This window comes from Cygnus olor, chromosome 5, assembly GCF_009769625.2.
Source record: "Cygnus olor isolate bCygOlo1 chromosome 5, bCygOlo1.pri.v2, whole genome shotgun sequence".
Taxonomy (NCBI): Eukaryota; Metazoa; Chordata; class Aves; order Anseriformes; family Anatidae; genus Cygnus; species Cygnus olor.
In genome coordinates, this window is record NC_049173.1 from 8831797 (window position 1) to 8858888 (window position 27092).

At 46.8% G+C, this 27092-nt stretch overlaps 1 long non-coding RNA gene across 1 annotated transcript; it reads left to right on the forward strand.

Annotated features, from left to right (window-relative positions):
- Positions 1-4603: 4603 nt before the first annotated feature.
- On the forward strand, positions 4604-7013 carry LOC121071782. The gene is made up of 3 exons (XR_005820769.1): positions 4604-4982; positions 5585-5777; positions 6758-7013. It is a non-coding gene; the product is annotated as an uncharacterized LOC121071782 (long non-coding RNA).
- The last annotated feature ends 20079 nt before the right edge of the window (positions 7014-27092 follow it).

A 27092-nucleotide genomic window follows, 5' to 3' on the forward strand; every position in this document is an offset into this window, starting at 1 on the left:
GGGAAGTGAGAATTCTGCAGTCGCACCCTCCAGCATATGGAGGAACTGTGAAACGTGTCTCATATCCAAAAGACTCTTCTACACATCTCCAATTGCCAGGATGGGAGAAAGTGTTGAATCACAGATACTGTCCTTGGTAAAACACCGTCTCACCCACAAATTGCTTATAACACTAATAGAAACATGGCACAGACAAGAATCTGTGGGAAGAGTGAATCACTGGAAACGACATATTTATATAGCACCTCTCGGCATCTTATTATGGCAGTTCTGCTTCCACAGGATCTGATCCCCCAGGTCCTGCCGCCCCGTAGACCTTGAGGATGTACTCAGCCTTCGAGCTCTGCTTAATCACGGCCTTTCTGAAGATAGGAGCTGGTCAAAGCGTCCTCCCCAGCAGGGTACCAGGTGGCTCACTTCCCTTGACCTCAAGGCACTCCAAATTTCAGTTGTGCTTCACAGCATTGCATGCCCACAAGAACAAGAGGGATGCAGCCTAAGTCTGGCCTGTGAGTAAGTAATCTTGATTCTGCAGGAGACATTTTCACTGGGGTACAATCGAAGAAAAGCTTTCTACCTTCCCACACCCTTTTCACTGTGTGATTTCAGGAAACTGCTCCCTCGTGATGAAAAGTTCCTGCAATAACGCACCCCGAGGTGTTGGTTTTTAAGCTTTTCCAATGAACAAGACGTGTCCTGCTTAGAGAAATGTGCTCGCCAGCGTGCAGCTTGCCAAATGCTAGGATTCAGACTCGGGGAACTGATTTATTTATTTTTTTGCTAAATTGAGCTGGATCAAATCTTCATAAGAAAAGAGTATCTTGGCGCTGTCTGGATTGAAAACAGAGATACTGCCAGTTGCGTGTTAACTTTTCAACTGGCATGTGTTTTGCTGTTTAGGGCTGGTATAAGTGGGATGTGATCTTCTCTTCAGTGCCAAAAAGGTTAATGTAACTGTCCCTACAAGCATTTGAGTTAGGCAACACATATCTCAGTTTAAATCATGCTTCACATGTGGACTTAGCATACTGAAAGCATTTAGGATTTCAATCCACACTTCCTCTTTCAAGTCAAGGCTTCTTTCAGCTTCTCTGAATACCTTTTAATGACTTTTAAAAGAAACTGAACTAAGTGGGTAGAGTGCTTGACACAATTTCCAGCACGTAGAGCAGCCCGAGCTCAGTGCTACGAGCATCGCTTCCAGCAAGCCTCCTCCGAGCATTCACTGCAGGCAGTGCCTGCCGCCCTCCCCGAGCCCTCATTGCCACCAGCGATGGTCCAGAGGAGCCTCTGCTCCATTACCATGCATCTTCCAGCAATATTTCATGGCCCATGTACCTTGGAGTCTAGTTTTATCTTAAAAAATAAATAAATAAAGAGAGGTGTTCTCTTGTGTTCTGGTTACAGGAGTGCATAGCAGTAAGGAAGGGAACATCTGATCAGCAAAAAAATCCTCTCAGTTAGTTCTGCTCAGAATAAACTCCAGCCAGCACAGAGAAGGGTCTATTTTGTTGGACCACACATCTCCCCTGGTTTCTGCCTGCCGGAGTCATGCAAATCTCCCACACTTCCAGCAGAGACATGCTTTTTTTCTAAGCCGTTTAAGTATTCCACTTAAATAATAGGATCCTAATGTGCTTGCCTCCCCACCACAAGAGAGAGAAGTAGTAGGACCTATCTGGAGTGAGCTGCCTGCAATCATGCTGCTCTTTGAGAAAAATCTCATTTTTTCCAGAGGGCTCCCCCAGCCTGGAAGCCTGGAGATAAGGAAGCGAAGATAAAGGCTGCGCTGTGGGGCTGTTTGCATTGGAAGAGACAGTAAAGTTGATAGTAAATGCTGAGTGTATGAGACTGAATGGATGGATGGAAAATTACTGAGATATTATATGCTGCTTTATCTTGGGAACTCAGCAAACAAATGTGATTTCTAGCTCGGCGTGATATGATACTAGTTGAGCTGCATCCTCAGATACAGGGGAGGATGGCTGGCCAGCCTGCGTGCCAGCCTGCTGCCATTCTTGAGGGTCTGGCCACAGTGAAAGGGGGGCTTGGGGTCTAACACATCTTCTAGGGACCACCAGGCTGTCTGGACTCATGTCCAACCTGTGCCACCCTTGGGAAAGTCATGCAGGCTTGGTCCTCACCTCCCTTTAATTTTTCTGTAAGTCCTTCTGGGGTTCTGAGCCTGCGTGTCAGCCACTCTAAGCTAATTTATTTTTTTTACGGAGTAACAGCACTTCCCTTCCCACAGACGTTTTGTGTAGATAAATGCGTGGTGCCTGAGGGTGTACACTGCAAGCATTTCTGACAGCGTAAATCTGAGGCCAGTACGGGGAGTTTGCCACTGGGGTAGCAGAACAAGAGGCTGTACTTCTCTTAAAACAACATCCAAACTAATGAACAAATAAATGAAACACTTCCCTGCCATCTGAAGCATTATCCAGTGCTCACAGCTGCCGGAGGAAGCTTTCATCGGAGCATGAGACTGATCAAATGGGGGAACAAGGAAACTTCATTTCTTTCAGCCACTATGTTGCATCAGAAACCCAATGTTATGGTGGAAGGAATTTTTATTTTCGAGATCCATGAAAATGGATGGCTGCTGACGTAGCTGAGCTGTAATTAGGGTGGAGCGTTCGTTATTCCTTCACATTTTTGCCTTCGTCCTCCTCTTCCCCTCGTATTCCTCATTCCAGCAAGTCCAAGCAGGGCTGGAGGACAGGCGTGAGATCAGGAGTAAAAGCAAAGGACATGCTGGGACCTTCCCAGGGACCAGACCACAGCCTGTGGGCCATCTGCATGCAACAGCTGGCTCTGTTCGCCATCAGCCCCAATGTGGGGCCAAGCCTCACACTTCCACATCCAAAGCAGAGGGAAGGTCTGTGACCAGCTCAGCCACAACCTGCCCCCTTCTTCTTGAACGTCCTGGAGAAAGATGTTGGGCACCACAGGGACTACAGCCTTGATTTGCTTTATGCACCACATTTCCAAAGGAAAGCTGTTAGCCCTTGAAGCACGGGGAGAAGGGACAAAGTGGAAATAAGTGCATAGGTTGCATTTCTCTTAGGTATAATGCAACTGGTAACACTAGGAATGAACTTGTCCCATTGCCTTCTAATTTGAATAACAATCCTTTTTAGATGGGAAGGCATATCCTTTCCAGAGGCAGGCACAGAGGTTTTCAGACGTGAGCTGAGGAACTTCATGAAAGGGTTCCCAGACGAGGCTCTAAGAAAGGGCCCTTTTCTCCAGTCTGCACTGAGCTCCTCTCCAAAAACCAGAGAAAATTCAGCATCTTCCAGCAGCGGCTGCCCCTCACTTTGCTTTGGCTGATGGTTGCTGAGCTTTCCTGCCCGACACGACATTTCTTCACAAGCCTGGAATCTGACAGGGCTTAAAAAAAAAAAAAAAGACAAAAATGATACAGATGTGCATTCCAAGCATCATTCCCACATGAAATGCCCAAATTAGCCTGGATTTACACCAGCACAGTAGGTCAGCCCAGACATGAGAACTGAGTACACCCAGGAGCCCAGCCCTACATCTCTGCACCCCTTGGATCAGATCGATACCAAAGGGATTGGGAAGGGTCCTGGGCAGACCCCACCATGATCCCCTCTGCAGTGGCAGCTGCTGCCTCAACTCCCATTCACGGGAGAGGCTGGAAGGAGGCTTTGTCAGGGGGTGGTTGGTCTCGTGGTGTGTCCATGGCGAGGAGGTTACCCTGTAATTTCACATCTCACGGGTGCCTGGAAGGCTGTGAGATGGTCCCATTACCTCATCTGGCCTATATCTGAAGGGGAGCACTTGTTTTCAGTGCAATGTGCAGCTTCTGTCTCTTCCCACGCTGCCATTTCATGACCCATGGGTGCTTCTCAGTATGGGCTGCCCTGTGCATTGACCCTGCAAACTGACAATCTTCTTAGCAGTTTTATGATTGATATTCATATATATAGTCTACCTGGAAAACTGGGCCAAAGTCTTCGCTGCCATAAACATGTGCCAGTCCAATAGGGTCAGCTGGTGTAGACCAGAAAATATGGCTCTGTATGACTGGGGCTGAGAATCTTACAGGGAGGGAATTGTCTGTAACATTTTGTCACATCTCATTGCAAAGCTGAGCAAATAACTTGTACTATATAACATCCACTCTGTTGCTCACAGAGTTAGTGTGGGACTGATGAGCACTCTCCTCCTGAGCCCCCGATCTGTACAGGGACAAGGACTGGCCATGCACATGTCCCCCCTGCCCATGGGGAGGACCCCATCAGAAAGGAAACCTGGTGTTCACATCCCCCATAGCCTAGACATAGCAAAATTATCCATGAGCAGTGTCCAGTGCTCACAGATTCATTTCCCATGACTCACGATGTAATAATTCCTGTTGTAATTCATGGTATGTCTCCTTGCGTTGTGCTTCTAGGATTCACCATCTGAAATTTGAGGAGAACTGCAAGGGTTTGACTGGGTATGTGGATTACAGGTCGTCTTCCAGGGATCTTATGGCCCAAGCACCCAGTTTCTGGCTAGAAATGTTTCCAGATCAGAAGTGTGGTGGATTTCCTGTTTGCAGAGACCCCAGATGTATGCTTTAACACTCCGACCCAAGTGTTCTTACTGGTGAACTTGTTCACTGGACTGTTTCCAGAAAATGAATGCAAAAATGGGGCTGGGTCACAGAGAGAGCGACAGGCGGTGGTTTATTTGCTTCAGATGAATCAAATGCACACAGACACCGGCTGGGATTTGACCAGCAGTGATTGGAAAACTTGTAGGAATCAAGTAATGGAGATGGTAGAGGAAATCCTGTCATTCATTGTTTTAATTTTACTGATGTCACTTTTATGTCCACTTTATCCCTTGTCTCATCTAAGGCTTCCAGAGGGAAAGTTGTGACTGACAGCTTTGGTCAGACAAGCAGACATGACGTGCAAGAGGTCAATTCATTCTGTGTTTGTCAGAGAGGAAGAGATTTATTTGCTGTAGGTACATCCGGCTTTGACTTCTTTGCGATGCTCTTTTGTTTATGCAAACCAGTCGGTTAGGGGCACGGAGGTCAAGATCTACATCCCAAGTAGGAAATCGGTGCTCAGAAATAGCAGCCCTGGGAGTTCACAAGATGAAGGTCCCTCCAGGCTCCCTCTCGAATGTGCCTTACGCAAGGGAAAACAAAAGCCCTGTATTTCTTCAGGAGGGCGTATTTATGCTTTTAAACTGCAAAGCCGAGCTTTATCACAATGCAATCAAAAGATTTCAGGGTAGATACAGGGAGGAGGTGATCGGGAACTATTAGCTACCCACATTTTTCAAATGGAAATTCCAAGCGCTTTAGAACATGTTGTGTTTTGATAAATTTTGCCATACCAGCCTTTTTTGCAGAAACATTTGGGGATTGAGACAAGTCCCTATTTGCTATTCAAACTCAGCATAAAGGTCAGGTTTGTGCCCAAAAGAACACAGGCAGTTAATAAACCCATTCAGGTGGCTTTCTTCTCTTGATCTGCAGTTATGTGGTAACCATAGGGGTTTTTCTTCTGAGCCAAAAGCTATCTCTACATGACATAGGGCCTCTCTTTCTTTGCAGGTTACTTTTACTACTTGTTTGTAGCCGTGGCGTCTTGCTTATTTTCCTAACCCATTGCTGTTAAAAATTGAAAGTGGTTCAAGCCTCAGGTGAAGTAACTCCCTCCGCTGACCCAGACCTATGTACTCGCCCTGCCCTGCCTTCACCAAGTTGGTTGGTTTCCTCGTGCTGCCATCTACAGAGCAAGCAACAGGTAATGCCCAGAGATTATTAACAGACGGCTAATTCCAAATCCTCCTCTTTAAATCCTTATGATCAGTACGTTTGCCAGCTCTGATAAGCACTGGTGGCAGCTGGGTCTGCTGGTCTTCTCTCCCAAGGCTGTCCTTGAAGTCATCACGGCAGCGCAGGCCGCCCGCATGGCTTTGCTGCAGGCCTGTGCCACGCACGGCTCCAGCAGCAGGTAGATCCCAGCCTCCAGGCCCCTGGACAGGGACCAAGAGCCAGGCCTTGGCTCCGGGGGCTCCTGGGCTGCCCACCGAGGGGTTGCTTCCCATCTCGTTCTCACTTCATGCTCCAAACACTTCCTCCTCAACTGCGGCTGCCTTCTGTCTGTGAGAAGCTTTCTGCCATAGACACACAGCAGACCTTGGGAGCAATTATAAAAGCAATAGCACAGACAGGGCATGCGGGCTGTCTTTGACTTAGTTGAAGGGCTTTCAGGAAAACCTCTGAATCCTGTAAATGCCAGGGCCACCTTTACTGTTATTATGGTGCTGCTTGAGTGTCTGTCCTCGCCTTCACCCATTGAACCGCTGAGAACTTTCCCTGCTGTTATCAGTGGCAAAAAGAAAAAATCAGACACAGACCCCAGCCCTTTCAGCCTCTGGACTGGGATACCACCCTGCTTCAGCAGCTCTCTGTCTGCCCCATCGGGTTCTGAAATACTTATGGTGTTAGCAGTGACCTGTTCAAGGACATTTTTCTGCACATCTGCACTCCTGGTGAGACAGATAGGAGCTGGAATGCCTGCCACTAAGCTGCTGTGTGCCCCCAGCCATGTCCCCTGTCCCAGGGGTCCTCTGAGATGAGGCAGAGTGGTGATGTTCTCCTGCAAAGGGAGGAAAAGCTTTCCTGGCATCACCCAAAAGCTTTCTGTTAATTTTAGTAGGTTTAGGGCTTGGTGTCCAGAAGTCTTGTCCATGCCAGTTTAAGTGGTCTGTCTGTGCACAGGTACACAAGGATGTAGCCGTCCCTGTTTGCAGACCAAGAAGTGGACAAGAACTGCCTCAAGCCAATCGGGCTGATGGGAACCCATTTACTTCTTGCATTTTAGACATTTCAAAAAACATATTTTAACAAATCCTGATGGTATTTAAACTCTGTCTGGAACCTCATGGCGCTGGCTGGACCTTCTCTTTTATCAGAGGTGAAGAAAGCAGACTGGGAATGTATTGATTTATAATGTGCTAACATCTTTAAAAATCTGGTCCAGCCTGAATGCTCCGAGGGTCTCTGTGTGAAACCCTACCCTGGGTGACTCCCTTTAGGTTAAAAATAAATTAAAAATAAATTAAAAATAAATGCTGCATTTCTGTGTATGGTGCAAGTGGCCCAAGATGGAAAATCTGGATGCAAAGTATATAAGCCAGCCTGCAGAGGGAATTGCAGCACAGGGCGGTTTGTCACCGGGATGGGGCTGTCACCAAGTATTCCCCAGCAGCAGCGAGAAAGAAGCACCCCAGCACGGTGGTCTTCTCCTTCCTATTATGCTTGCTCCCTCAGATGGCAGTGGGCAGGGAGGACCAAGGTCTGGTGGGAGGTTTTGGTGGCCACCATGCACCACAGCCTCGGAGGAAGCGAGGAGGGATGGGAGAGAGCTGCGGCATCAGGAAACAAGTCCACATGCCAGCATACACAAACCTGGGCCAGCTGTAGCTCCCGGGACCTGCTGCAGGGCAGAGCTTTCACCCAGCGTATGGCTGAGCCGAGCTTGCCAAAGCAGGTAAAGATATAACCTGCAGCTCCCTCAACGTGTTTGTGCAGCTCTTTGAATGTGTCTCAGAAAGGAAGGAGGGCACTAGGCAATAACTCACATACCTGCACCGGATTGTGTAAAATGTGGCTGTGAGCACCCGCCTGCCATGTTGCTGCATGTGCATTGGCTTTATTGCGCTCTGCCCCAGCACCGTGTACGCTGGTATTTCCAGGGTGGGGTTCATCATAGGTTTCCATGATTTATTTCCCTTCTCTTTGCTGGTGTTTCTGAAGCCTCTGAAGACGCTTTTGATACTGATGGAGGGAATCTTATTTTTGTGCCTCTGCCAGTTTTTCGCGGTTAGGCTATGTCTGAAGAGCCTTTGGCATTAGGGTCACTCTATAGTGTCCACAAGAAAGAGTATTGTAAATGATTATTTTAATTCTGCTGAGGCAAGGTCTGGGTGCTCTGTGCTATATCGGAAACTGCTCTTGAACAGGGAACAGGGTAGGAATTGGTTTTGTTTCCAAAGACTGACATCCAGGACAAGGCTCTGTAGAAGCCAGCACTGGCCAAGGACTTATGGCCACCACGTAGGTTTTGCTGAGAGCCTGCTTTGCACTGTATAGACAGCTTACAGACCTCTCCTGTGGGATCCAAATCCATCACAAAGGAGAGCCTAGCAGGCAGTAACAGCCAGTCTGGCTCTTTGCACTCGGTTCCCAGGATGCTCGCTCCACCCTACACATCCCACACGGTGCCTTAAACCCCCCCGTGCCACCTCCACCTCCTGGGCTGATGGGGAGTCACCAAGTCACCCACAACAGTGTCACCTGCCTGCACCCCACACTCCCCACCACCCATGGGTGCCTCCCAGAAGGCTGAGGTCCAGGCAAGGTACTCCTCCTTCCCTGCAGAGGACATTCGGATTCATTTAAAACGGCGCGACTGACGTTAATGGCATGCGCACCTCCCTGGAGGCTGCAAAAAGCAGTAGGAAAAGCTGCCGTGAGACGAAAAGGAGTCGCCTGCGGTGGAGGAAGCATCATGTTGAGCTGCTGCCCTCTGCTGCTGTGCAGCTCGGATCGAGGAGATAATCCGGGTGTGCATCCATTTCCTGCAGAACTTCTCACAGGGAGCGTCCCAGGGGCTGCTGAGCTGAAGCCGCCGCAGGACTGGGAAGCTGCTTCTCCCAGAGTTTTGTTGTGGATGAAAGCAAACATATTTGTTCAGCCTGTCCTGAACGCTCGTTGACAACGTAGGTAGCCTACAATGAAGTAAGCAAGATAAAAGGTTGCAATTTAATCACTAATTATCTCTTATCGTATGTTGCTGGCCTGACATGAGCCAAAATGAATGCAGTGCTGGCGATCAGTGCTGTGCTGGTGCCTGGGGAGCAGGAGCCTCCGGGCTCCTCTGTAGAGCTTGGACAAACGGGACCTGGGGCTTTGGTGTCCTCTGAGCATTGTTTTATTCCTGATATCCCCTGCATGCTGCACACCATCCCTGTTAGGCATATAAAAGCACACGAACAGTTTTTAAACAGAGCAATCTCTGTTTGATCTACTCTGCTGTACTGATCAGTGAGTGAATGCTGCTTAAGAAACAGGAGCAGGAGGGAGCTAGGAAGGGGACGAGGAATGAGCTGCTTGATGGAGACCCAAAGCAGGCACGAGCTCCTGCCTGGCTGCCTTCAGTCTGGGAGGCACATGAAGCCCAACCTGGCTGATGGTTTTGCCCCTGAGGCTGGTCGGAAGCATCTTGTGCTGGATCTGGATGCAGGCTGTGCCCCCTTCCAGCTGAGCTGGTTGGTGCACAGAAAGCAGCAGAATAAAGTAGGTGGCAATGACAAGTCACCTGCCAGCTGCCACAGCTAGTCCTACGGCTGCCCAAACCAAGTGGTGTGGTGACAGGCCATGAGACTGGCCCCAGGAAATAATGCTAATACCATGTTTCATATTTGGCGATGTGTATTAGGAGAAATGGTCTCCTCTCTGGCCCTGTCCTAAACCCCATCTGCACCTCAGCAGCCTGAAAGGTTTTCAGTATGGTTTAGAGTAATCTATAAAGCTAGGTTCACCTTTTCTTCTCTTTCTTGAAAAAAATACTTAGGAATTTTAAAAGCCATATAGAAAAGCTTCATCCTCTATGACAATAACCATTAAATTAGCAAATTGATTTTCCATTGAAAGCTAGATAAGCAAATACTTTTATGGAGTTGTGTATAAATTCTTAAAATTTCATAAAATGGGGAGGTTCTTTAGTAATTCGGTAATTCAGGTTGGAAGTTAGGAGACATTTCTTCTTAGAAAGAGCAGTCAGGTTTTGGTACGGGTTGCCCAGGGAGGTGGTGGAGTCACTGTCCCTGGGGGTGTTCAAGGAGAGGTTGGACGTGGTGCTTAGGGACATGGTTTAGCGGGTGACATTGGTGGTAGGGGGGTGGTTGGACCAGATGATTTTGGAGGTCTTTTCCAACCCTAATGATTCTGGGATCCTAATACTGATTCTATGATTCTAATACTGAGTGAAATGTCTGTCACTTCATCTTGAAAGGAGCGTATGATTACAATCAGCACCCAAAGGAAAGATCACAGACTACATCCCTGATGCTGCAGTTCCCTTCACTCCAGAAACATTATGTCCTGGATATACCATAATATTTTTTCAGCAAATTAGCAAAAAAGTCTGTTTTAGTTAGCATATGAAATGTATTCTGCACACTGCTACTGTCAAAATTGTAACTGACTGCATAATGAAATATAATTTGGGATGTAAAAATAGCATTTTAATATGCTGTACTTGGGGATCAGAATTAGATATGTCATGCTGGCTTACTGGTAATGTACATTTCCCACTGGGCAGCTAGGAGACAAGTTTCTATCCAGAAAGGTGCCAAGTCATACCCAGTCAAGAACATGGTTTTCTAGACTATACCAAAAAATGTTAAATTTTGCAATACATGGCTTAATTCAGAGAAGATAACCAGAGTCATATGCTTTAGACCAAAATTGCAGTAGTCAGGTGATTGCTAGGACAAGAAGTCACAGTCACACCAAGCTGGAAACAAGCAGCAATGATCTGGCTTTGCACAGCTGAAATCTTACTCAACTTGCTGCTTGGGGTGCTGGAGTCAGGGGTTAGGCTTGGCGCAGGGCTGGCAGTGCAGTCAGGTACCATAGCTGGGGAACAGTTTATTGGATATGCGACTTAAAACTTTCATCCTTGGACACTGACAGTCTCCGAAAAGGGGGCTGTTCTGCACCCAGAGGTGCCCCTTTACCTCCTGCAGTTGCCTCAGACCCCAGTGGTGCATCTGTGCCTCCCCTTGGCCATGCAACAAATACCCGTGCAGGTCCAGGAGCCCACCCTAACAGCAGCCAAATCCTGCACCTTCAGCAAGGGGAGCCATGGTCCCATATCCACAGCACGGGCTACCTCCACTGATGGCCTTCCCAGCCCAAAAACCCTCTCGCAGAGTTTCATCCCAACTGCTCCTCGACCAATTAGCGAGTTTCCTAACAGGATGCTGTGTCACGTTATCTTTATTTGCACAGCGCTTCGGATGCTGGAGAGCTGGCTGGGAACTGGACGTTGATTTAAAGGAGCATCAGCCAATTTATTATCTGCTCTTTGAATTTCTGACTGCTTGCTCTGACCTCACTTCTCAGGCTCAGAACTTGGCCTCACGAGCAACCCCTTCACACCTCCTTTTTTTTTTTCCTTTTTTTTTTTTTTGTTCTGCCTTATTTCTGTTTTATTTTTGGGTCAGGGACAAGAAAAGCTGGTTCCTCCTACGGCTCTTGCTGCGTCAGGCCGAGATTGTCCTGAAGGTGCAGGGGGAAGCAGGGCAGGGATCCACCCTTCTGGGAGCCGCCGTGGCAGAGGAGGCTCCTGCCGAGGACTGGAGCTTTCGAGTCCCACCAGAACGCCTTGCCTAGGAAGAGGGAGTCTCTGAATCACCCCAGATCCTGCTTCCCCTTGCCAAAATATCCCACGAATAATGCTGGTTCTCGCTGCTGACACCAGGCATAGTCGGTGCAGGAAACAACTTAGGAAATATTATACAAGTCCCCTTCCAGAAACCATGCAAACAGTCGGCCGCTTATTATCCTGATTGGTTTAGCATTGCATTTTGGCCGATGCGCAAAAGCCATACAGTCACACAAAGGACCCGGTGTCACATTAGCTGCAGCTGAGCAGTAACATTATATAAGGTTAAGGAAGGGAGAAGAGAGCACGGATCCCTGCAAAGGCTGTGGCTGTCATGCCAGGGACTCTGTCAGTGCTGCGGCTTCACTTTAGCATCCTTAAGGTCTTTGGATCACTTCTTTGGCCTCCACAGACTGGAATCTGTCCCACAGGATGGCCCACATTACAGGCAGGGGGCAATGGCAGGGAAACCATGTGTGTAATGAAATGTGCATGTGCATGTTCATGTGAGCACATGAGAAGTGGAGGTTAGGCTTGGAAGGGAGATCAAAATGGAGAGACTTTTGGTCTGGTGCCCCTTGGCCACCTGTTACTGCACTGCACTGGTGCAGAAATACTGCAGCCACCACCAGCATCTGAACCACCTGGAGCTCCCTGGTGTAACTTCTCCACACAGCCTTTTCTTATCCTTCCTGGCTGTACCTTTCCATGTCCAATTTAATAGACTGTTTGTTGAACATAAGCTTCTCGGATTGAACTGGAAACACTGTGTTTAGGTGCAGGAAGCATGGAGAAGCAGTATATATTACATTAGTTAACTCTTATGATGATAGAGACCTGGCTGGTGTTAACATGGGGCAAAACAGGGTGGATGAGGCTCTCTGAGACTGCCTCAAGCAGTATGATTTCAGGGAAACTGAGTCTGGGCTTGAGCTGGTGTCCAGAGGTGGGAGCAGCAACCTGGAGCCCAGGAGCATCGGTGTTCAGTGGAAGGACTTCTCCACTAGCGTGCATCTTTGTCCACAGTGCAGATCCTTAGCAGTGAATTATGAAACAACTGCATATACAATAAGTCACCTCTGGGAACAGGGGGGAAAATGGATTTTTGAAAAAGATATGTAAGAACAGGGAGTCTTGGGAAATGGAGTATTTCATCCCTCTGCAACCCAAAATGTGCCCTTTCCAGTTAAGGCACTTTAATAGCAATGGGGAATTGTCCTGCCCCATCTGCAGAACAGCACCTTTGGACTTCTCCTTTGTTAATGGTTCTGAGATTTCCCCATCCCCCAGTGATGACTGGAGTAGGTGGCCTGAGGAAAAATTCTTTATTCATGTGAAGACAACCCATCAGGTTCATTATACTGCAGATTACATAGTTTGATGACAGAAATAAATTAAATAAGGTTTAGATTCACTACTTCCTTATTTTTAATTGAATAATAGACAATTAATTTGATTGAAGCTAGACATATTTCTTAGGATATCATTTGGAAAAATGTCTCATACTGCAGGTTGCCCTGTGACTCATTTACCTCTTTGGTAGTCATTTGGAGTTGCCCACTGAGGTACTTCTACTGGATTACTAGGCCCCATTTTTTTTTTTTTTTTGGATGTTGGGTGGTCGGTAGGTAAGGTCGTTACCATTATTCCATATTTAGAGCTGAGCCAGGGGCAGAGGAAAAGCAATCTGGTGTGACAGTGGGACAACTGGTGAGAAATGAGAGGGAAGAGGGCACAAGGTTCAGGCTGCTGAAATGGGGAACGTCCAGGCTGAACATCAGCTGGACAGAGCCCCTCTCTTATTCCTTGCGCTCTTGCCCACACCAGCACTAGTGCACCCAGTGGGAAGTTTGCCTGGACACGTGAAAGAGTGCCTGCAGGAAAACAGGCTGAGTGCTTTCCAGCCCACGTCTGCAAAGCCCACGGGGGTGGGCAGATGCTCGAGGAAGACTGCCCTATGAGTTATGGATGGGCAAGCCACTTCCTCACCTCAGTGCCTCTGCCAGCACCCGTGCCAATGCCCAGGCTGATCAAATCTCATGCGGAAATGAAGCACGAGCTCAGTGGAGAAGGAGCGTGGACAGGTAGCTGCCCCTCAAGGAGGCTGGCTCCCTCCCTGCTGCAGAATGTGGAATACTGTTTTGCTCCAAGCAAGCATAGTTTGTGTGGGTGTAGATTTACATTTCGTTAAGGAAAATGAAATAAGGGGGCCGGTTTCAACTAGCCTGCAATTTTATTATTTGCAAGAGCCCTTGCCTTCATGTGATGTTTTACGTAACAGCCTTACACATCTGCAAAGTATGTAAAGCATTTCCACTGTTGGGAAAAAGAAAAAAGGGGAGGAGAGTCCTGAAAGGTATTGTATCTCCCAGGAGGATTTTATAAGGAATTTTTAACTCCCACCAGGCAAGAAAACACCAGTCATTGTGGGTCTGCTCTCTAGAGCCAACTTTCCCAAGGCTTTTGGGAGAGCAGACCACATTCCCAGTGAAGACCACAAAGTATGCTTGAGAACATACCCGATAACAGCTTCAGTTCAGAAATAAAAAGCTAAACTGAGATGGGCTGAGTGGGAATAAAAGCAACAGGAAACTGGGACGTGCTTCCTGATCTCAAGGAGAAACAATAGTACCAGGAAAAACATGAAATTAAGAAATGGACAGGGCTCGGGGAACAGGAGAGATGTTGCCACAGGCAGTCTGAGCAGCTGCAGAGCTGCAGAGAGCTGAGCTGAGGACTACATTTCTGTCTTACATCACCTGGAAGACGTGAACAAGCACACTCCTTCTTTAATGTTGATTATTACCCTATCTGATAGTGGAAATCTGGTGCAATGTATATACATGTACGGCTGTGGAAAAAAAAAATAGCAAAAATGTTACAAATGCCGCCACAGAGGATTGGAATGAATGAAAAATGTCTGAAGCCGTTCAAGTGCAAAGTCTAGTGAATCAGCCCATCCACTTTTCTTTGGCTTCTGAGTCTGGGTGGACCCAAACCACAAAGAAAAGAGGAAACAAAGGTGGAGTAGACGTTGAGAAAGATCTTTCTGAAACTTGGCATTAAAATGTAAGAGCTCCCAATCACTGCTCAGCCCACGCGATGTGAAGCAATTGGAGAGGACTGGAAAATCACTGCACGGTGCCCCGAGATGCAGGGGGTGTTTTGTCTCTTTCTTTTCCCCAGGAGCTGCTTAAGAGCTAAATAACTTCTGAGGACTAGTCACTGAGTCCCCCTTCCACTGAAGTCTCGCCTAAAATGATTTGAAAAAAGAGACAGGGAATGTGAATGTTTTCTTCAAGTCAGTAGTTCTGCTTCTGCTTTGCACTTAGTTGTCTCCATTCAGAGATGTGTTACAAATTCTAACAGCCTTCCCCATTTTTACTGTCAGGCATAAATCTCAGACTGTGGGACTCTTTCAAAACAGAAACTTGTAACCTTGGCATACAGAGACTCGGTGTCCATCGCAGGACACAACCCTGCAAGTACTTCCAATAATGAGCACGACTTGCCCCTGAGAGCACTTTTCAGTCTGAACCACCATGGGGTGGCATGCTATTTAAAGTGGTCCCTTTGCTGCAGCTCTGCTCCTGTGCCACAAGCCAGCAGAGGGGCAAAGTAACCCCTGCTCCCAGGACACAGGGAACAGCCACCAGCCTCTTAAATCCTTACTGGGGTGACCAGAAACCTTCCAGGCATGGTGCAGAGAGAAGAGATAACTCCTCTGCACCCTGCCAGGGCTGTAGCCACCTGAGCAGGACAGATGTTGCATTTTCCAGCTAATGGAAAGGGTGGTGTTTTTTCTGTGGGTGTCTTCAAGTCCCTATTTCTGTCATGTAAAAGCCACCATGAAACACCTTGCACTGCTGCCCTTGTGACTGCACATCACTCTTCCCTTCCTTGCCGGCACATTTTCTTGGCTGGGAGCCATTCACTGGGAGCTTTTCCTTCTCCCAGTTGTGTGCTCAATTCATTTTCTGTTTTATCTTCTCCTCCTTCCTTCTGAAGCATTTACCACTCAGCAGAAATATTTGCATTACTAATCCATCTCAGGTCTTTTTACTGCTGCCCATCTCCGCAGCCTCTGATCCTCTTCCTTATCACTTTTCTCTTTATGACTTATCCATGATTTATACAGTACAGGGCTCAGAGATCGCCACCAGAAACATCCCCAATTGTGCCCATACCCAGACCCACAGAGGGAAACAGTTCATCATCCGAGGACTTTGCAATTGGCCAGGACAGACGGAGACCTGGCATGCAGAGGGACTGACCACCATGCCTGCACCCCTCATCTGGACCACACGAGTGTCCTCCTTACCACCAGCTGTGGTTTCCCCCGCCTGCCACATGGTGGTGGAGCGTGACATTAACAATATCTCACTGCACCAGCAAGCACCAAGAAGCGGGAGGAGACCTCTCCCTTCCGACCCACCCCACCGCACTATCTTCCCAGCGTGGTGCAGGGTCAGCTCTTTCTCCACAGGAACTGCATCCCAGCATGAGCACAGTGCAGCTTATTCAGCTTTTAAACATGATTTGCAGGGCCCAGTTTTTACCATTTAACCCCTGGGTTGCAGCCTTTCCCCACTGTGCATGCATATTATTCTTTTGCAAAGCAAATGGCAATTTTTCTTCACTGAAGGGATAAAAGCAGAAATTAAGTCCCAGAGAGAAGGGGAACTTTCCCCATCCTTTTTTTTTTTTTTTTTTTTTTTTTTTTTTTGATTTTTTGTGTTGGGGGCACCAAGCCAACTTGCTGCATTTTACTTTCTTTCATCCATATGTGTGAATTTTATTTTTATTTTTATTTTTTTTTTGCACAGCTCCAGAGGAAAAGGATCGCTGTGTCTTAACATCCTGTTTGGTTCTGCATAGTTTTGAATGCTCGTTATTAAAAGTTATCTATTTATACACAAGAACAAAGCACATTCCCCTAACCCCTTGTGGCATAGCTCTGCATGCTGACTGCTAAGCCCTAGAAAGGTGAATCAAATATATGACAGAGAGCTTTTTATAGGGATAGAATACCCACCGTACATCAGCACAGTAATACCTGTTTAAAATTCTCTTTGCTATCATGTCTTTGGAAATATGAAAGGAAAACCTTTCAACAGCCTCCTTCCCTCTGAATCTAATCTTGATCATGTTGAGAGGGATAGGTGCCAGATAACTATTGGTGAAAACAAAGATAAGAAGGCTGTGCATACCATAAACAGTTATATCGCCTGAATTATGTTCTTGAACAGATGCAGTGACAATAACAGGGCAGCGTTAATAGGGTGAGTGGTTAATTTACCTGCCTGATATCTTTCAAAGTGATCAAGTTGCATTTCATTGCTGAAAAATTCCTAAGGACCTGAAATGAATCAAGAACGAGAGCATTATCTCATAACCACCATCTGACAATGCAACACAGTGGGCATCTCGCAAGGAGAGGTTAATTTAAGCGGTGCCTTTGTGCACCTCACAAAAGGGACTGGGGTTGAAAACAGGATGGCAAAGCAATCTCTCTCTGCTGAAGAATACAAGGCTCCTTCAGGGAAGTTTTGAATGTTTTGGGCCTATCGGTTCTTGGAACATCTTTAAGACAAAAGGTTGGTGCCCAAGGTGCAATTCAACATTTTTGCTTTGATTTCCACCTTTTTCATATTCCCATCAAAGGACACCTATTGCCCTCTCCGATTCACAGCTGGCACATTGGTTTCAAAGCGCACTAAACTACACTTCTAGTCATGATGGATGTTTCTTCCACCTGTCTGCCCCAAGAGCACTTTACTATATGCACAGCTGTGATTGCAACTCCCCTTGGCATTCATCCACCAAGTGCTGGCTCTGGGCCTTCAGAAAAATAAAATCATAGAAGCACAGAATCATTAAGGTTGGAAGAGACCTCCAAGATCATCTGGTCCAACCATCACCCTATCACCAATATTACCCACTAAACCATGTCCCTAAGCACCACATCCAACCTCTCCTTGAACAACCACAGGGATGGTGACACCACCACTTCCCTGGGCAACGTGTGCCAATCTACCCACCTGCCTCAAATTATGAGAGTGTCTCCACAGAGCACCATGCCCTGTGTCTCAAGAAGGGGATTCTTGTGAAACCGTGTTTCTACTTCTGCTGGTACATCGTAGGCAATGGAGCAGGTATGGCACTTCTTCTGAAGTCCCAGCCTCTCAAGAAGACGGAGGCTGTAGTGCCATACCACCTCATGGTTAGGGACTGTGAACAACACATCGCCCATTTTTTGTAGATCCTCCCTCTCGTACTCTTCTGCTAAAAATTGATTCAGGAAGCCTGGGCAAGAGAGAGCAGAAAAAAGTAGCCTTTCTTAACCCAGTTTACTTGACAGTTTCCATAACAACTTGACATAGCTATTTTTATATCTGGGAATATCATTTGCGTTTCATCATTTTTAGAACCTTTGTTGCCATATCAACCCAAGCGCCATGTAGCAGAGCATAGTACCATTCAGTTCTTTCTGGTTTTCTCAGAAACTTCTCTCTCAATGAATTGAAATTCAGTTGGGTTCAGAAGGGCCCTTGAGAGGCCTACATGTCACTTACAGTATTGTTCAAGCCCTAATTTAAATGGAATTTTGCGTATTTGACCTATCTGCACCATAGGGGTGGGAACACCTGAGTGGGAAGCCAAGATGAGGGCAGAGTGGACAGTTAGACCAGAAATGCTAGCAGGTTACTGATCTTTCTTAGGAAACAAATTATCAGAGGAATACGGTAGCTGCTGGCTTTCTCTGTGATGGGTGGGGAGGGAAAAAATAATTCTGAAATTTTAGAGTCTCAAAGGTTTGGTGTTAGAGTTGGCATTTTGGGAGGGAGGTTGGCTGTTGAGGAATTTCACCAAAAAACAGGGCTAGGATGCAATGAAAATAAAGGTAGGCACAAAAGCAGCTGAAGACAAACGCCAGGTAAGAGACTGTATTCCCCAGAGAAGAGGAATCTTCCCGGTGTGGGTTCACATGCTTCTCATTGGATTCATCCCACCCAATGCCAAGCACCAAAAGTCAGCCCAGAAGGAGAAACACCTCCCCAAAGCACAACTCTGATGGGGATTAGGTGACTCCCTATAACTCTCCTGGGAGGAAGCCATGGTGATTAGGTACTTCAGTTAAGTCCTCACAGCCAGGGAAAGTAAATCCAGTCCGCAGGTTCTAACAGGGCTTTTCTCTGGTTCCTGCTCTGGTCCAGCAAGTGTTTATCAGTATCTACAATTTCTCTGGGGAAGTTCAGTCTTGCAGATACAAACCATGGCACCAAACATCCCTCCCAGGTCAGAATACAATTAATTTTAAAATACTCATACAACGTGCAATTCGAAGTACCTATAATCCACCTGACACCTTCCGTTGACTAACAAGGTTCAAATAATCCTTCATGTGCCCTGCATTTTGTCACTCACACTTCCTACTCCCATTGGGAAATGGCAGGTCTCTTGTCCATGCCCTGACACCCTGCTGTCTCAACCTATTCAAAAAGTCCTATTCAAAATAGGTGTCCCCCATGTCCCCTTCTCCTGAGGTTTGGGGAAGGTCTCTGCAGAACAGGCATCCATTTGGCGTAGCAAACTCCATACAAATAAGGTGACCAGCTGACACGGTGCCAGTGGGTTGGACTGCTTTCCATCAGCAGCGATGCAAACAACAGCGTTCGTAAGAAGCGGAGTCAGTTCCTGGTTTGCATTAAGTCGCATTGTTCTGTCTTGTCTTATTTGTCCCCGTGTTTCTACAGGGCCTCCAGTGAGTCTGGGAAGCACGTTAGCAGCTCTGGCACGGCTGGGATTAGCTTTTTGTTGAACACTGTATCAGCAGATGAGAACTTCAGCCTCACTGATGTGTTTTGTCATGTAGCAGGGCTAAATACAGACTCTGCCGGCTTTATTAATAGCAGCCCTATTATTTTAACATGATGTTCCACCAACCACTTGGACTGGGGACAATAGGAAATGGCACTTACATGTTTAAATCTGCGGCACATTGTGAGCTGCTTGAATCGGCATGATTCATTGTCAGACAGTACTATGTCAGGCACTGCAGGCAAAATAAAATAGGCTGCATGTGCATGATCTATATGCGTTCCACACGTAAGCCCTATGAAATGCACCCTACCCTCCTTTTGATTGAAGAAGCTGTGAATGAGCTCCATCCACCTTTAAAGCATTCTTGGTAGGATCTTGGGAATTGCCAGCCTGGTGATTTTAACCATGACCCGAGACGGTCCTGGGAGCTCTCTCTTTGCTTGTCTGCAGGCACTTGGAGGATGTCTGGCTGGCTGCTGGAAGGAAATAGCTTTAGGTATGTCCTGGAAGAGATCATCCGATTGCTAAACCCAGCAGTTACCGCCCACACTTCAGCAAAGACCAGACAGTTTGGAAGTGTTTTTTTTTTTTTTTTTTTTTTTTTTTTTTCATATTGACAAGTAGTAGTTTAGCTCTGAGAAATCTGGAAAGCTCTGAACGTTTGAAGCTTGCACTGTTTGCATTCCCCCAGCATCTGCCATTGACTGATCAGCGTTCAGGGATTTCATTTCTCTCTCCTCTCCACTAAACTCTGCTTGATTTGCAGCATAATTGCTGCTATTTAAAGTCAATGAATTCAAGAGAAATTTTCACATTTGAAAAACTGTATCCTGAAACTACTAGTCTTTGCACCAAAATAATGATTCCCAAATCTGACATGCCCTGAAAGTTGTGGCTCACCACACAAATGGACCAATGCAAGAATTTTCTAAAATTATTTGCTTTATTATTATTTGCACCTCTAGTCCTGTAACAAAAATGGTCCTAAGCAACATGTTTGTGATCCTTTCTTTAGCATCTTAGGCCCAAATACAAGCGCCTCTTTCTTGAGAGCAACATGTCCCAGGAGGAGACTGAGGCAGACAGACTCCACGGCTGCTAACACCCTTTTGAAAGACTGAAAGCCTCATACCCAAATTAGGTTTTCTCCAAAGGCTGAACGATGCTTGCAAACTAAACAAGACAGATCTGATAAAAGCTTTCAGAGTGTTCCCCAGTAATTTCCAGCCCAGCAACATGCTCCATCTCTGTTGCTATTAAAAGTGTCTCATTCTGTGCTAGTTGCTTTCAGTATGAAATTAGACCTTACACACAGTACCTCTTTTTGTACTTGTCTGCAGAAAACAATTCTCAATTTACATTTGTATGACAGTAGTAGTCACCATTTTGAAGAGGAGTCCATTTGTCTGAAAGCTGTGATAAAATCACTGCCTTTCCCCTGTCCCTCAAAGACAGAGAGGTTTCTGCTCTGAGCATCTTGCGTTGTCACTATTTAATACAGCTTTTCCTTGCTCCCAACCCTGCTCTTGAAATTGTACTGGTAACTAAAAGCCATCCTAGTGCATCTTTTATTTGGAAGGCAGCAGGGAAATCTGGTAGGGCTGCAGTCCTGTAGCACAACACATGCACAGCATGTTGTTTGCCTTCTCTGCTGCAGTGATCCATGACATAGGACCTTCCAGAAATATTGAGCCCTTGGCCTGATCAGAAATCTCAATTTCCCCACTGTCCTCCTTGACCTTTGGTGACTGCCCTCCTGCTGCACGTTGCCCCCAGCCTGGCACCGACCTCAGCCATAGGCAGAGACCCGTGGGCATCACCTCCCACAGAGAACTGCCCAACTTCACACCTGCCAAGAGCACGACCTCGTCTCTGCCCTTTGTACACCAGATGGACTCTGTGTCTTTGGCTTTTCTCCACCTCAAAGAAAGAAAGAAAAAAAAAATCCACTCTCCACATGCCAAGGCAGGGGCTGGTACACTCTAACGTGATCCATCCCATTTATTTTATAGCACTTTAATGCCTCTCTCAGTTGTCTCACTACACAGACTTCAGGCAGAGTGGAGCCATGTTACTTAGCAACTCACAGTACACATGACAAAATTAACCCAAACAGTTTTGTTTATTAACTCTTAATAAGGAGCAAACAAAACAGCAACCAGAGGGTTTCACAACAAGAATGCTTTCCATCTGGGGCACGTTACTAATATTACGGATGACAATGTTATCTTGGGTGTTCTGTGGGATATTTTTTTAGCCTTTTGTGAAGCCCTATTTGAAGCACAAAAGTCTTCCCAACCCTCCCCTCCCCAGTGCCTGACGTTTTTATAATGGAAAAAAATATAGGTAATAATAGAAAATTAAAAGAGAACTGGACCTAACAAGCTCTAGCTGATGCCTGCTTTGCCCTGTGAAGGCCAGGTCTGGAGATGAGGGTGCTAGCCATCAGACTTCTCCAGGAGTCTGGACAAACTGCAAGGTGGGGTTCTCAAACTGTTGTGATTTACTCCAGGCTCTTCAGGAAACAAGGCCATCGGTTACACTGTCTGTGTTCACCAACCCTTGAAACAGAGTCTTGCTTCATAGAGATTTTGTGAGGACAGATGTATTAACACATGAAAAGCAGCACAGGCTTGGTTTGAAAAAGTATTTCAGTGGCTAACTAAATCACACTGGCTTCAGCAGTGACTGAGCATCGATGTGAGCAAGACCTGTCCAAAATGTCTCTTGTGGTATATATTGCTTTATGTTTGCCATATAAAAATGCTAGCTTTTTGTATGGTTTTGCATTTATACCGGTCTTGTAATTTGGAAGTAAAAAATATATTTTAAAAATTGCTTTTCAAAAATATGTAAAACCTGCTAGGTTCTACCAAAGGATGAGAGTCCATTGCCTTGCTGTCCCAGGGGATTCAAACGAAAGGCTCTTGCCAAGAATTTCAGCCTTAGGAGAGACTTCTGCAAGATTATTTCCAGATATGAAACCCTTTTCCTGCTGTGCCGCTGAGCCCTCCCTGTCCAACACTTCATGGTGACTGCTGATAATGGGAGCGCAAAGGGCTCCCTCCCAAACATTAACCACGGCAGCTGATCCAGGCAGTCCTTTCCGGCTTTTATGGAGAAGAATGAGTGACTTGTGCGTTCTTGTGAGAAACTATTTAGACACCAGATACAACATCTATAGGTTTTTATGGAAACAGAATGCAGATGCTTATCAGCCTCCATTTATTCTGCAAGTAACGACAAACGAATTCCTTGGAAACTCACTCCTGGCAATCCCGGTGCGCAGAAGTGCTCGGCTTTGAAACGGCTTGGAGGCAGGGTGGTCAGAGGCACGTACTCCAAGGGCCACACTCTGCCTGATGCCAGCTGCCATCAGAGGAAGGGAGGAGGGAAGGGGAGCGGAAGGAGATGGAGAAGGACCCCTGGGCTCAGGCTCCTCGATGGGTTTCTGCCCAGATGCAGGTGAGGATTTACAGGCTGGGAGGATGCCAACAAGCCCTCGCTCCACACAAGGCGGTGTGCGTGAGTAGGGAGACTCTCAGGGCCTGATGGGAATGCTTCTCTTATCCAGGCCATCCTCTGTTCAACACAACAATTTTTCCTTTTTGTACATTTTCCAGTGTGTTAAAACTCACTGGATGTAAGCATTTCCCTTAGGAAGTCTTTCACAAGTGACTTGCATTCCCTGCCAGGAGGTCTCGCACTGTCTGCAGCTAGAGCCCTGCAGCCAGGTGTTCTCGACAGGAAGAGAAAAAGGGGTAGGTTCATCTGTATAGAGGATTCCTGCTAAAATTAGCCTGCAGCCTTGCTCACTTCCCCACCCAAAATTCTGGCAAATAACTTCCAAGGCTCCCTGAGCAGACAACATTTTTCCTTTCATGAGCAGGTTCAGGGGGGAAACAGTCAGCCTGGGAAGGCACAACACAGTAAGTCGGCCTATTTATGCATAAAAAGTGTAAGGCAGATTCCCTTCCTACAGGGCCTGCTCACATTCATTTGCTACACGGCCCCTGGGCTTTTCTCACTCTGCTCCTACCCTTTCCATGCACCCCCTTGTAGTCCTGCTGCTGGCAGATGTGAGATCCCAGGGCGCACCAGGAGAAACGGCCCCATCCTGCCTCACTGAGTAGGCAAGGACCTTCCTGCTTCCCCCAAAAATGCCGTCTCTGTGCCACTACGGCCTTGGCACAGTCTTGTGCTGTGTTCTTTCCTCCATGGAAAGCCAAGCCAGATTTGTTTCTACATCTAATGGAAGAACCCAACCCTCCCTCCCCACTGTCTTCTTCCATCCAAGCTCCGCAGCCCTTGAGGTCCTTGACATTTGAAAGGAAGCATCTCTGGAGCACATTAGGGTCAGGTCCACTGCTTTTCAGTAACAAAAAAGTTGGCAAAACTGAGGGAACCTCAAAATGGAAACTGAAGGGTCCTTCAACTTGTTCTCCCTAGGACTGACATGACTGGGTTGGCACAACGTGGCACTGGCCATACTCAAAGGGTACAAATTCCCTAGCACGTCTACAACTGCAGCATCTATAAGGTTGAGGGCGTGACAGGACAGCAAGAAAGAGGACCTTCGCTCCCTGATCCAGGCTGGGCTGGGCTGCAGCTCTCTTGGCTCCTGTGGATGCTTATCTCGACTGGTAGCTGCTGGCTGTTGATGCTGTATGAAATACCAGGAGCACCGAGTTTTAGAGCATATGGACCAAACCTGGGGTAGATTTTGAACCTCTCCCAGCCTCTGCAAGATATAAGTGTGACCATATCCATCCATCACTACAGCCTGTGCTTACGTGAGCCTCTGGGAACAAAGAAGGTGCTGGCATGTGTCTCAGGAGCTCAGACCTGACATCTGCTTCTGCTGGCTCCTGTGTGGACCAGCTCTGACAAGAGACGTCAGAGTGGGTAATTCATACCTGGTCCCCCTTAATATGGCCAGTCTGCTTTCTTGCTCAGCACCCTCACCATACCCAGCAGAGGAGTAAAATATGCAGCCAGTGTTATGCCCCCAAATCAGGATCAAAAAAGGAGAGCCAAGTTTTATTTGAAGTGTTGGACATCCTGAAGGACAGGATGCCCTGGGGAAAAGAGGGGGATCCTGGAGTGGATAGATATACTGTCTCTCTCCAGAGTCCAAAATGCCTTGCTCCTATCCACTCACCAAGGTTTCTTCTCCTTCTATTTTTATTTTTTTCCATTTCGTCTTTAAGCTTTCTCCAAGAGAAAATCAGAAAGCTGACACTGCCTCAAAACCTCATTTTAAGTCTTCCCCATTCCCCATTTCTACTTTTTTCCTCCGTGGCTCCCTCAGTCACACCCATGTAACTCCATGCCTTGCAGCAAGAAGACTTGGATACACATGAAGGTAGATTTGAACTATTGCCTTTGATAGTTACAGGGTCTGCTTCTGCAAGCCAGGCTTGATACAAAGGCTTCTGAACAAAGTTTGCACAATTCAAGTCTCTCCTGGCTTGGAGAGCAGTTACAGGTGCAGCCTCAGCCCGGCTCAGAAGGACATTTGCAAGTTCATGCTCTTTTGTCAAATCTGTCTTATGGAGTCTGGGGAGAGCTGGGATGTTCAAGCCACCTCAGGCCCCGTTATGCTCTGCCCGTCACAAAAACTATCCAGGTGAAAAGCCCTAGATCAGTGAGAAATGATCCCTGGGGGACTGGGCAGGTTATTCTCCTCCACCCCTTTCCCTTCTTTTCCTCTCTTTGTTCCAGGCACTGGTCAGTCCCTGGCTCACCACCCTCGCACACGTGTGCGCACAACCAGGCCAAGAGAGGAAATGAATCATTTGCAATGAGAGATCACGGTTGCAGGATACTTATCTTGAACACGAACGTGCACATCTTCAGGAGCTACACAGAGCCTGGCAAGGCAAAAGAAATCTTGGCCAACTCAGGGACCTGAAAACAAGATTTCCTGTGGATCAGGAACAAGTTTGGTTTGTTAATTCATCATGACCTTTTTCACCAAAAATAATAATAATAATAAAATTAAAGAATCCAAACCTATATACCAACCTTTTCAACTGCAAAATATGCACACTGGGAATAGGGATGTGGGAAAATCCCTACCAGATCAGTGGCTCCAGGCAGGATATCCTCTGTGTTGTGAGCTTCAAGGGTCTTTCAGCTTCCCAAAGGCTGGCTGGCTGCTGCCATTGTACCAAATTGGATTACATGGGCAAGAATTCCTGATCTGAATGTCATTTGGCTGTGGTTGCTGTGTACAAGCCAATGCTATGTAGACAACTCTCTGAAAATCCTACAGGTCCTCTGAGAACTTAGAGCTTCTCAAGGCAAAATTAATTAAGAAGTAATGAACTGAGCTTTTGATACCACAGTGGAAGTGTTGCTGCAGGCGCAAACACTAAGAGAAGGGCGCTTTCGACTGATTTTTAATTAGAATTTAATAGTGCCCTGAAGTTACATCTCTCATTAAAAAAAAAAAAAAAGCCTACCTAGTTCTATGTGATGAACAACTCAAATTAGATTTTAACAAATGCAAATAGCTGGTCTGAGTGATCTGTGTGGGAGTAATAGAGATAGGACAGGTTAAATCCTTGACCCTTTACAGTTGATTTTTCTTTAACTGATCCATCAGTCAGTTTGTTTGCAATTAGACATTAGAACTAATGGAGTTTAAAGGCAGCACTGAAAAGCCATGTGAAATGCTGGCATTGAGGGCTTCACCTGAGGTAAATTAACACAGCCCATTGATTTTAACTGCATTAACTACATTGCTGGAGTGTGCAGAGCTTAGCTGCATGCAACGTTTCGAAGTCATGGCCAGTCCTGAGCCCCCACTTACACCGAATAGCCCCTTACTCTCTGGGATGTCTCATCAGGTAAACACAGCTCAGCATGGAGAAGCCTGAGGAAATCTGCCCATAAAGTCATCCAGATGTCTCAAAATATGCTAGCTGGAAAACAGTCTGTGTTAGGGTAACTCCAAGGGCTCCCAGGGTGGCTTAGCCAAGGAGGTTTGTATCTCCGAGGTGTTTGCAGGTATGTTGCCACTGATAGCATCAAGAAACCCTGCTGAGCAAGAGCCCGTGGGGTCTGGCCCGGGAGGAGCTGCCCGGACAGGAGGCCAGCAAAGTGCTGTAGCTCATCCTGAGCAGCCAGCTCCTTTCTCTGCACTGTAACAGAATATTTGTACTACAGAAAGGGAACTGATAAAACTGGCCCTCTCTGTCTGGAGTGCTGTGCTTTTACTGCGCTTCTCTCAATAAATCTCTGTCTCAAGACAAACCACATTATGCAACTCTAAATAGTAAAATTAAATAGTAAGTGTGATCCCCCTCAAATGATCCTGCCTAGCAGAGATTACCACTTTGCTGCTCTCCAAGAGCTCCTCATTCAGAAGCATAATGTAACTGCTTAGCTATTTTAACATGAAGACAAAACTCTGTCCTCATCTTACAGCGTCTGGTGGCATTGGAGCTTTTCGCGCAGCAAAGCAGGAGGGAGAAGAGCTGACAAAACCCACAAAATCACACCTCCTGTACAAGCCCAAGGGCATTCGGGTGCCTAATGTAAGCGCCACAGCTGTTTTTCTCCACTAACTGTACCAAATACCTTGCAGCCATGGAGAAGTGACCCGAATCTCTTGCGGCTGTATGCTACAGCAGTTGTCTGTGTGCAGTGCCAGCAGCGGGCTGGATGCGGCCCATAAGCTCCGGTCTGCCATGCTCAGGAGTCTTGTCTCTACAGTTCTCTGCTCCTTACGACTTCATTAAGCATGGGGAGAGCAATAAAAAGTGGTGCTTGTTGTGGTTTGGGGGTTTTTCCTTGCTTCTTTTTAATTAAACAAGAATTTAAAGGTAG